General features: G+C 38.6%; 1 long non-coding RNA gene across 1 annotated transcript in view; it reads left to right on the top strand.

The window, feature by feature from the left end:
* Positions 1 to 209: 209 nt before the first annotated feature.
* Positions 210 to 12835, top strand: part of LOC109023651 (uncharacterized) — a 34760-nt gene continuing 22134 nt past the window's right edge. The window contains exons 1-3 of the long non-coding RNA XR_002003083.3: positions 210 to 328; positions 585 to 718; positions 1470 to 1623. This is a non-coding gene — a long non-coding RNA (uncharacterized lncRNA). The remainder of the gene's footprint in view (positions 329 to 584; positions 719 to 1469; positions 1624 to 12835) is intronic.

Below are 12835 nucleotides of genomic sequence, written 5' to 3'. Positions count from 1 at the left end.
GCTTCTGGAGCTCTTTGGAGACCAACGTCTGAAAGCCAACTCTTCAATCATCTCTCAGAGGGAAGAGCCCTGGGGACAAGGGCAGGGCTAAGAGGGACGAGAGAGCCAGGAAAGTCCAGGCCAAGGGTGCCTCTTGAACCTTGTGGCTGAGGGGAGCAGGCTGTTGGGATGATCAGCGGACATGGAAAGTCCTTCCAGCTCTACCCCTGTGTATTTCCCAACGAATGCTCTCGGATTTTAGGACTTACCTCCTAAAATTTTCACTTGGTCTAAAGCAAAAGGCCCCAGGCTCTCTGTCAGGAGCTGCAACTTTTCATCTGATGAGGAGGTAATGAGATTTGCTGAATTATGGCTATGGGGTTCTGTGTTAAATACTTTTTTTTAATCTTTTTTTTTTTTTGAGACAAACTTCACATAACATAAAATTCACCATTTTAATCATTTTGAAGAATACAATTTGGTGGTTTCCAGACCACAATGTGCAACCATCATCACTATCCATGTTCAGAATATTTCCAGCACATCATCTCACAGAATCCCATCAACACTACTATGAGGTAAGAATTCTTGTTTGCATTTTACAGATGAAGAGATGGCACATCAGAGAAAAGTGACAAAGGTGGCAAAGGTGTGGAGTGGTGCGACTGGCATTTCCATTCCAGAGTGCATCACTTCAAAATTTACATTCCTGAGGCTGTTCGTTCGAAGGCTTCTCACAGTAAGCTTTCTTGATATGTGGAGGGGCTTACGTGCAACAAGAGGCTGTGCTTTACTTCTCCGAAGGAACACAGAAAAGCAGATGGGGGAGAAACAGTTGGTGGCATCAAGCTTTTAAACCTACCAAGAAAAAATGAGAAAGCTACCAGGAGATTGCAATCTGTACATTAGGAAGCGTTGTGTTGGGGGGTGGGTGGTAGCAGGTGGAGGTTTATGACTTTGATGCAAATGGAGCAGTGGGTATAAATAAAAAAACAAACAAAAAAAGAGTGTGGGTTTCCACCAGAAAGCCTACATGTACGTCCATATGTGGATCAGTATCTCACCAGTCCTATTTCAGGCATTTCTCTGCAGAACTCTTGTCATTTCTCTGATGGATGAAGGTATACTATGCTCTTAGCCAGATATCAGCAGGTGAGCTAAGCAGCTCGCGTAATGCAGGGCCAGGGTTAGTATAGGTGGGAACTGTTAGTGAGGAAGGATGGCTACAAGAGTGAGGAGAGTCATTCTGGACAGGTGATTATACAGCGTTAGAGGACATGAACTCAGGTGGTAAAGGCAGGCAGCAGGTGCCTTTGGGCAAAACCCAAAGATGGAGAGTTGTGATCTCTTGCATTAGAGATGGATTCAGGCAGAATACTGGAAGGGAAGCGAGACTGGGAAGCCCCTGAGGCCACACCTACAGCTTTTATTCTTGGAGCAGCAAGCAGCCGGCTTTCCTAATTCATTTTTTCTCTCTCTCTCTCTTGCAGTCTAAACTGCAGTTCATTTATTGCAGAGCCCTGTTCACATGGGTTCTCAGAGACGTTTTCATTCTGGCTTCTCACCACGCTGTAGATGAGAACTAGATGTGGTTTTCTAGATACAGTCTACATTTCCCTTTGAATCTGGAAGTCCAGCTTCAAGGTCAAGTATAGCTTCTTTCTTCTCATTGTTGGTCAGTGAGTTCCCTGGGATTCTCTTCCTTTCAGTTTATGTTGGTCTGAGTGTTTGGAGTTTGCAGTTGAGCCCCTCCACCTGAACCCTCAAGCCTCCCCTGTCGGTTTCCTCAGTGATGCACTTCAATTACACGTACCCCCTTTGAATCCCTCACTTTCTAAAACTGCTGAAGTCTCTTCATAACACAAAATATTTTAAAACATTTCCTTGAAGAATCAACAGAATACAAAGTTGATTCTCCCCCAAATTAATGTGTAGGTTTAATACAATTCCTATTAAAATCTCAGCAAGGTTTTTTGTAGACATAGACAAGCTTATTTTAAAATCCATATGGAAAGGCAAAAGGCATAGAACAGATAAAGCAACTGTGAAAAAAAAAAGGGTAAAGGAGTCACCCTGTCTGGTGTTAAGGCTATTCTATGGCAATAGTAATCAAGGCAGACTGGTATTGGCAGAGAGAAGGGCACAGGCCAGTAGCACAGAATGGGGAACCCAGATATAAACCTATACAAATACACCCAACTGATTTTTGACAAAAGCACAAAAGGGTAGCCTTGCCTAAAAATGGTCCAAATGGGCCAGGTGCAGTGGCTCACACCTGTAATCCCAGCACTTTGGGAGCCCGAGGTGGGTGGATCACCTGAGGTCAGGAGTTCGAGACCAGCCTGACCAATATGGTGAAACCCCATCTCAAAAAACAAACAAACAAACAAAATTAGCCAGGTGTGGTGGTGAGCACCTGTAATCCCAGCAACTCGGGAGGCTGAGACAGAGGAATCACTTAAACCTGGGAGGCGGAGGTTGCTGTGAGCTGAGATCATGCCACTGAACTCCAGCCTGGGTGACAGAGCAAGTTTCCTTCTGAAAAAAAAAAGAGTCCAAATGTAGCATTTGGACATCCACAGGCAAAACAATAACAACATCAACTAAATCTGGACTTTAAACTCACAACTTGTGCAATTATCAATTTAAAATAGATCACAAACTTACTTAAAATATGTAAACCTATAAAACTTTTGGAAAAAAAGGAAAAACAAGATAAAATCATTAAAATCTGGAGTTAGACAAAAATGTTTTAGACTTGATACTAAAGGCAAAAGCCATAAAAGAAAAATAGGATAAATTGGCCGTTGTCAAAATTTTAAAAATTTGCTCTTTGAAATACCCTATCAAGAGGATGAAAAAACAAGCTACACACTGGGAGAAAGTATTAGCAAACCATGTATCTAGAAAAGGATTAGTATCTAGAATATATAAAAATCTCTAGAAACTCAAGAGAACAAAAAACTAATAAAATGTTCAAATTAGAAAATGGACAAAATACATTTAGAGCCATTTCACCAAAGATATAAGCAAATAATGGCAGATAAGCACACGAAAAGATGTTCCTCGCTAGCTGTTATAGAAACTCAAATTAAAACCACGATGAGATATCATTACATACCTATTAGAATGGCAATAATAAAAACAGAGAAAACACCAAATGCTGAAAATCTGGAGGAGCAACTGAATCACTCATTCATTGTTAGTGGGCATGTGAGATGGTACCACCACTCTGGGTAACAGTTTGGCAGTTTCCCATAAAACTAGATATACAACTACTTTATAACTCAGGAGTCACAGATGGCATTTATCCTAGAAAAATGAAAACTTAAGTTTATATAAAAACCTGTACATAAATGTTCATAGTAGCTTTATTCATAATAGGGAAAACCTATAAACAACCTAAATGTTTTTCAGCAGGTGAATAATTCAACAGACTGTGGTACATCTATACCATTAATTACTACGCAGCAGTAAAAATAGAGTGGACTACGACTACACACAGAAGCTTGGGTTGATCTCAGGGGAATTATGCTGAATGAAAAAAAGCCAGTCTCAAAATATTACATGCTGTATGATTCCATTTATATAACATTTTTGAAATAAAAAAACATTATGGAGATGGAGATTAGTCATTGCCAGACCTTTGGGTTGGTGTAGGGGATTGATGGGATAATATAAAGGATGAAAAGAATAAGACAAACAAGTAGTCTGTGGTGATGAAAACATTCTGTGTCTTGAATTGAATGTGGTGGTGGTGGTGGTTACCCAAATCCATGCATGTGATAAAACTGTATATAACTATACACACACACATGCACACACACACACATAAGTTCATATAAAACTGGTGAAACCTGAATAAGCCTTGTGATTTATATCAATGTCAATTTTCTGATGTTTTTGTTGTACCATAGTTATGTGAGATGTCATCTTTGGGGAAAAGTTGGTGAAGGCCATATAGGACCTCTTGGTACATATTTTGGCAACTTCCTGTGAGTCTATGATTATTTCAAAATAAAAAGAAAAAATAATAAAAATTCCCTTGAGCATAGTACTCCTACAAATGATCACCATTATTTTATTCCATGAAATAAAGCCTACACTTACCTCCCATTTTTCTCTCAGGCATTAATTCTATCACTTATAATCTCATTTCCCTTCTACCAATTCATTCCAATTATTTTCCTTGAGGCCTGTGACTCTTTGGCCCCTTCTAGAGGAATTTGAGCATATGGTGAATATTCACTGCACTCTGTCCTGAATAATTCTAATTTGATGAAAGATGTTTGAGTAGGAAAATGAGAAGCAATTTCTAAAACACTGATGCATTAGTTTGTTCTCATGCTGCTAATAAAGACATACCCAAGACTAGGTAATTTATAAAGGAACGAGGTGTAATTGACCCACAGTTCAGCATGGCTGGAGAGGCCTCCAGAAACTTGCAATTCTGGTGAAAGGGAAAGCAAATACATCCTTCTTCACATGGTGGCAGCCAGGAGAAGTACAGAGTGAAGGTCGGAAAAGCCCCTTATAAAACCATCAGATCGCATGAGAACTCACTCACTATCACAAGAACAGCATGGAGATAACTGCCCCCATGATTCAATTCCCTCCCACTGGGTTCCTCCCACAACACGTGGGGATTATGGGAACTACAATTCAAGATGAGATTTGGGTGGACTCAGCCAAACCATATCACTTGATTTAAGCAAATTGCTTTACTGCTAAATTTCTGAGATTCTTTAGGGGTGTTTTACTCTAGGAATCTCTGAGACTGTCAGAGCTTAAAGCAACACCCAAAGTTTCCTTCTACTTTCTTTCATGGAGCTAATTCATGGGACTGGTGTTCCACAGAGACCAGTTTTAGAAATTTTGTTATGGAGTATACGATGACTACACCCCTATGCACCCATGCATGCTTACATATTTCTGCTTTTGCGTTCTTTCTTTCACCTCTGTGTTTCTTCATAATCCGTGTTGTTGGTTCTATTGATATCTTTCTAAAGGCTCTCTCACTATGTGTGTGTGTGTGTGTGTGTGTGTGTGTGTGTGTATAACCTTCCATCCCATTTCCCAAACTGCAATCCTTATTGTTTCACAAGATTTAGACTTAAGGATTCACATCGTTTATTCTGCCAGTCACTACTTGGTGTCCATTTTTATTTATCTCTATGAGTCGTTGCCCAAATCTGTCTCTTCAGCCAGATGATGCTTCTCTAATTCATACTCATATATCCAGTCAATACCTGGGCATCTCCAACTGGTGTTGTGAAAGTACCTCCAAACCAACTGCTTCAAAATTGAATTGAAACCTCCCCAATCCTTCTTCCCAGTTTATTGTTATTATTATTTCAGGAAAATCCATCTTCACCAATCCATTCATCTAACTGAGATACCTGGGGGTCATTCTGGATCCCCTACCTGCCCTCTCTCAAAATCATAGTATTAGAACAAGCATTTGTAGGGTATCAATACTTTCCATGTGAAGTAAGTTTTATATACCCACTTTATTAGGGAAAATGAGGTTTCGATGTTTATACCAAAACAAATGTGGTGGACGTATGTTGCAAATCCATGCCTTTGTAATGCCAAATTCCAGAGTCTTTTCACTTAACCACTCTACTTCTTTTAGAATCAATCTTTCAAACACATCTAACATTCATTCTCTCCTTCTAATTTTCTCTGCAAATCCCCATAGCTTCATTCCTAAACACTTGCAACGGTCTCCCTAGCTCACTTTCCACATCCAAACTTTCTCTTCTCCAATAACTCATACAGCCATCAGATTCTCATGATCTTCAAAACACTTATTGGCTCCCATTGAACACTAGATTAACTTTCCAATTTTTAGCCTTGCATTAAAAATAATTTACAGTATGTCCCCCCCTTTATAACTGTATATATAAAACTGCACTATTTTCTTTTACTAATCAAACCCTCCCCTTTCTAACTTCTTATTTTTACCTGTGCCTTTGGTTTATACATCAGTTTACTGGAATCAAAATTTCAGGACTGGAAGTTCTGGGTCCTAGTTCCAGATCAGGTTTCCTTGCTAAATATCTTTGAACAAATATCATTAAATAATATAAAGAACTGTCAGTAACAGATATGGTGAGGAAAGCAGGTGAAAAAGGGTGTAGTAACAAGAAAATATTGATGTGAATCCAAATGATTGCCCACAATCATATCTAGAAAGAATTGTAAAAGAATGGGTGGAAATATAGATGTGTTGATAGAAGCCCATATGGGGGAATAGTTACCAGATTACAGTGTGTCTCACAGAATAAGATTTTAAAAATCTTGTTAGCTAACTTATTAGCTAACTTCCTACATGACCTGACCTGAGATACTAAACAGTTTCCTTTGGTGAGCTCCTACTCATGATGGCGTGAAGACTCAAGTGATACTCAAGCCCTAATTATTATAGTCCGCCTTGTTCCTGACATCCTAAGAGTAACAATTTTCTAGTTAGTACACATAAAACAGGAAGACATATTGAGGGATCGTAAAACTAATGGCAGAATTCCTTGTTCTGCCTCATCAGTGATTTCCTATGGACTTTCATTTCCTCATAGTAAATTAAAGACATTGGATTAATTAATGTGGTATGATCACCCTTGTCTTGGAGTGTTGATTCTCTGAGGCTCCTGCTTATAGGGTAGTTTTGAATGAAGCTGTTTTGTTAGTGTGGCTTTCACTAGGCTGATCTCAGAGAACTATGAATTACTTTCTGCATAGGCAGGATGTGACTATGGGGCCTCAGTAGATCATCTGCATCTGTCTGAGCTTCCCTTGGAAAGCTCCCCTATAGGTCTTCGTTTCTACTGCAGGTTTGATTCCCTGAGATGGAGATGCATGCTGCAGTTACTTTATTATAGAGTACTCTTGGAATCAACACCTACAAAAGGATAGGGAAGGAAAAATTGGGTAGATGGAGTGATGAAGATGCAAGGTAGTTTTAACAAAGGATTCTAGTGATGTCATGAGGACATCTGAAGCTGGGATGGCCTTTTAGAGTTGGAGTGAAGAAATAGGTCTTCACACTCCTGTGTCAACCAGACATTGGATGCATCCTGCACCAGTTGGGCAAGGCAGTACTCTTCTGCCAAGGCTCTTCCCAAAGATAACTGGTTGCTGAAAGGTATATTCCAGCAGCATTTTCAGTAGCTGAATAAATAGGCTCTTTACTCATATGTGGGTCTGTGTAGCCCATTATAATGGTGGATTATTTTTCCAAGTAAATTTTTGTGACTGAACATCAGTAATATTTGAAAGAGACATCAGAAGGCTTTGGGCTGGCAGAGGTGTCTTAAGGAGTGGTTAGACTCTTTGTGCTCTCTCACTGCATGGAGAATGATCTGGCACTAGTTATAGCTATTTGCAAATTCCTCAATACATTAATTGTTATTGATATTGGTAGAGTGACTTATTGCCTGGTGACTGTACCTCTTTCTCCCAACCCTTTGTTGTCTAGCTAATTTAACTCTTCAATTCATCTTCCAGCCAGAAGACATCATTTTTACTCCTTTTTGAATTAGATATCCATTGTTCTTTTGGATGAGACTAGGTTTACTTGTACAAGTTTGACTTGATAGGTAGACAACTGGATGAGATAAATGGGAAAAATGAATGGATTTATGGATGAGTGGATGAGTGTGTCTGATGGAAAACAGTACCTTCTGGCCAGTTATCTTGAATTCCTTCCTCTTCCCCTTCTGTTCAATGTCAGAGAGAAAGAAAGAGGCTAAAACTGAAATTCTGGCTTGAAAGAGGGAATAAAGTAAAATAAATTGCATCAGTGCCAAAAGGGAACATTCCTGCTGATCTCAAATGCACCATGTTTACGTACATCCCTATTCCCTTGCATGTGCAGTTATAGCCATCTTTGATTTCTTAGCCCCTACTCTGGCTCTCCACCCATCCTTCCTTATCCCAAAAAAAAAAAACTCCCCCTGACTACTCCCTCTTCAATAATATACGTTGTTCTCTGAACTAATTTAATATTCACTGCCTGAATAATATATATCAGCATAAGAAAGATTTACTGATCACATACTTATATTCTGCACCAGGGATGGTGTTAACACTTCAAGATTAAAAATAAATAGGCCGGGCGCAGTGGCTAACACCTGTAATCCCAGCACGTTGGGAGGCCAAGGCGGCTGGATCACCTGTGGTCAGGAGTTCAAGACTAGCCTGACCAACATGGAGAAACCCCGTCTCTACTAAAAATACAAAATTAGCTCGGTGTGGTGGCACATGACTGTAATCCCAACTACTCGGGAGGCTGAGGCAGGAGAATCGCCTGAACCCGGGGGGGTGGAGTTTGCAGTGAGCCGAGATTGTGCCATTGCACTCCAGCCTGGGCGATAGAGTGAGACTCTGTCTCTAAATAAATAAATAAATAAATAAATAACCAAAGCTCATTTTCTCCCTCATTTTTTTTTAAATTTTTACATATTATATAGCAGTACAATACAGTAGTCATTATCACAGAAGTGCAAATCACTCAGGCTAGATGGATAAAATAATGATGCAGGTAGAGAATGTTGTCTGACGTGAGATCCTAAACCAGGAGTAGTACAGAGAAGTCAGAGAGTTAATTGGAGAGTCAGAAAAATAGTGTCCTCTTTAGGGAAACACACACACACAGCCCCTCTTATGCATCTGTCATCAGAGCATATTGGGTCAATGAATGAATGATGACAAGGTTTGCACCATGTCATGTTCATAGTCATAAATCCACAAATTTAAGAAAAAGTTTTCTTTTTTCATTTTTTTTTTTTTTTTTTACTATTTTAAGGCTTTATTTTGAGTCTTAATATTTCTCCTTATTTTCCAGTTTGTGGTAAACTCATTTATAGTTTGATTTAAATAATGAAGCATTTTTCATAGCGATCTTTTCACACTTTAGAATACTCATTTGGTTGTTTTCCCCAAACATTTATATTAAGACATTTGGGAGCAAATGTGTAGTCAATTTTCAAACAATTCAAACAAATTTCAAAAGTCAGAAATCAAACACGCATTAAATCTAAATTTTAGCAGTTTATCAATGAAATAAAACAGGCTAAAATCTGAGTTGTCAGTTTGTCATTTTGGTTCAAGAAGGAACAGCTGAGGAAGTGCAGGCTTTCTCATAAGCTCAGTGCTATAGTATGAAGCACGTCATTTATTGCCAACTTTTTAATACATGTTGTTTTGAATTTTGAATTTTTAAAATAATTACGTCTCTTACTCACCACCCTCCTACACATGCATACTCTCATTAGGCTCAGGCTACAAAAGACAATGCATTTTGCCCTAAACACACCATATTTTCTCATTCTTTTCAATTTTGTTCATGGGTTCATTCAGTGATAAATGCTTTTTGTAACATCTCTCTCTCTCTCTGTTGCTTAACTCCCTGACTTCCAACATGAGAATTAGCCACTGTCTCCTCTGTCTAGCATACATCATATTAATGTGTGCCATTATAAATGTTTGGCACATGGGAAGTGTTTAATAACATCTATTGAATTAAATAAATGCGTAGACTACAAGAGAAAATGAAAGACCAGGAAATAAATGCTTTTGTAAAATCTCAATGAATGGAAACTGGATTTTTGCATTTTGTTATGTATAAATCTTGACATGAAAGAAAAATATTATAAATAAATAATCAACTCTAGTTAATAATGTGCACCCTGAAGTAGTTAGGGAAAGTGTACAGGTATCTGAGATTTACTTTGAAATGTGTTACAAGTGAATCGATGGGTGGACAGAGGGATAGATAGAGGCGTGATTTTAAAAATGAGTATAGTAAAATGCTTATGGTAGAAAGTAGGTGGAAGAGATGATTGCTCACTGTAAAATGCTCTCAACTTTGCCATATTTTTGAAAAAATTTATAATAAAATGTTTAGGAGAAAAAAGTAAGGTAAAAAGTAAAGATTGATCGCAGAATGTCTAAATGTAAACAAAGGAATCAGTATGATCTGCCTGGACTCTGATATTCAGCATTAACTCATTTTTTTCTTTCACTTAACTTTTAAACATCTACTACAGTTCATATAACAATGTTGTGAACTCTTTGTACGCACCCACACCCAAATATTTTTGAATCAATCTGAGATAGTAACACAACTCATAAGCCGAGAGATTAATGACGGCTTATGTGTGGTTTTGAGGTGTGGGCAGGGACGTTTTATGGCAACACCAATCCAAAATTTGTTGCAGGATCACAGGGAGCTCTGGCCCGAAGCCATTACATCATTCATATACAATATTTTATTTATTTGGATTTCAAGGCAATAAATTAAAGATCTATTTGAGGGATGAGCATGAAACTTTGGAAATCACATATATCTTTCTTCAGACTTTAGCGTTCAGAGCAGACTCATAAATCTAGGGCTGGAGCTTGTTGGTTAGATCTAAGGAGAATAATGACTGCTTAGCTGGATAGAGCCCAGGATTAAGGCAAGAGTCAGCTACTCCCCGGGAAAGAGCACCAAATTCACAGGCTCATTCACTCAATTTATGACCTTAAGTATGCTAAAAATTCTCTTTACCTCAGTTGCCTTATCTGTGAAATGGGACAATAATCACCTGGAAATGCTGTTATGGATTTCCAGCTAAAAATGGGTGAAGGAATATCTGGGTTTGTCACTGATCCCTCCCAACTTTTCACTAAAATGACAAGAAAAGCCCGAAAGAGGCAAAAGCCTAAAAAGTCAGAGAACAAGACAGAAAATCAAAGTAGAAAAGTGATGAAAACACAGATTTAGAAGATAGAAAACTGATGAAAGAGTGAAAACTGACTTCCTAAAATGGAAGCAGCTGGGGAATCCAGGAAGCGCAAGCCCCTATGTGTCTGAGAACTTAAGAAAGCCCCTGAAGTTAGACACTCCAGTTGTCTCAGAAGGCAGAATGAGTTGCAGAATCAAACTCAGAGGAGTTTTTCATATGACTTTATGTAAAGTCGCTCAGATCCTCAAGTCACGTCTACCATTTAGGGAGACCAGGTAACCAACACTTACCAACTTCAGTGGAAGACTGTAAGTTTGATACCTAGAGAAAATGAACCAGAAACTCCAGCCTTGGGCTACCAGGCACAGACAAGGATATAAATGAGGCATCATACCAAAAAGGAGGAGAGTAAGTGAATCTCTACAGACTTGAGAGGTGAGACGCCACCTCCAACCCCCTTTCCTCACTTGGCTCCTATAATTTTGATGAGCAATCTTAGAATTCTTGGAGATATGAGGTGGGTTTTTTTGGTTGTTGTTTGTTTATTTGTTTTGTTGTTGTTGTTGTTTTGCGACAGAGTCTCATTCTGTCACCCAGGCTGGAGGGCAATGGCATGATCTTGTCTCACTGCAACCTCCACCTCCCGGGTTCAAGTGATTCTCGTGTCTCAGCCTCCAGAGTAGCTGGGATTACAGGCACAGGCCTCCACACCCTGCTAACTTTTTGTATTTTTTGTAGAGACAGGGTTTCACCATGTTAGCCAGGGTGGTCTCAAACTCTTGACCTCAGGTGATGCACCTGCCTCGGCCTCCCAAACTATTGGGATTACAGGTGTGAGTCACTGCATCTGGCTGAGTTTATTTTTTTGACTAGAAAACCTGACCAGCTCAAGAGAAATACAAAAAAAGTAAATAAATAGATGGATAGATGAGTGAATAGATGGATAGATAGGATAGGATACAATCCAATCCTATACAATACAATACAGTACAACACAACACAACACAATAAAAATAGATTTTGACATTTGAAATCCTCTCAACAAAACAGCTGTATTTCTACCTTATCACCCATACAATGGCTTTCATAAATTAATCTCCCCCCAGTACGTGAAACTTTTAATCAGCCCTCTGGTTCTCATTTTAAGATGTGAATGACTGTCAGTGAACATCACCACTTTAGTGACATCAGTAACAAGAATGACAGACACCAGATAAATAGACATATGTAGGGGGAAAATAGTGCACTTGAAGCAAACAGAAAAATGCTGTGAGTGAAGAATTCCTTATTTATATCATCAGGGAGATCAGAGTAGATAATGAATTCATGAAATAAATGTTACAGAAAAGGAATATACATAAATGGGAAAAATATCTTGTATTAAAAATACCACATCAGAAGTAAAATTAGAAGGACTGGAAGAGTTAAGGATCCCTCAGAGGAAAGGGGGAGAAAAGACACAAATGGACGTTCTTTTCCACAGTTTAATATTTAATGTGTAGATGTTTTAAGAAGAATTAATAGTAAAAATGAAATGGAAAAATTATTAAAGAAATTATTAAGAAAATGTTTCATGACTAACTAACTTATTCCCGATCTAAAGCTATATTGAGTGCCCAGCATATTTAATGGGAAATGAATACAAGAGATGTCATCCTGAGATTTCATAATATGAGGCTGAAGAAATAATCCCAAAAGATTACATAGAGGGGGAAAAGGAGCACAGAAGGAATTTGGAATAATAACTCAGCAGCAGCTAAATCTTTAAGACCAGAAGAAATACTTTCACAACTTTAAGGTAAAATTATTTTCAACCTAATATCCTGTATCCAAGCAAACCAGCAACCAAGTGTGAGAGAGTTTTAAGATGATATTTTTAGACATGCAATCTTAAAATATTAGATGTACCATGCACCATCTCATGAAGCCTCTGGAAGAGATATACCACCAGCATGAAAGAGTGAGTCAAGAAAGATGAAGACTTGACATAGAGGAGATGACAGACACTTAACAGGAGAGAGGCAAAGGGAATATCCAGTCTGAAGGTGAAGAGATGTCTCAAACCACAGTTGTATAGAGAACTTTGAGAGCAACCAGTCCATATTGGAGCAGGATGGAGGCTTCAG

The sequence above is a fragment of the Gorilla gorilla genome, chromosome 18 (assembly GCF_029281585.2).
Source record: "Gorilla gorilla gorilla isolate KB3781 chromosome 18, NHGRI_mGorGor1-v2.1_pri, whole genome shotgun sequence".
Lineage (NCBI taxonomy): Eukaryota > Metazoa > Chordata > Mammalia > Primates > Hominidae > Gorilla > Gorilla gorilla.
Note: the sequence above shows the minus strand (reverse complement) of the source record. Positions and strands in the feature narration are given on the sequence as shown.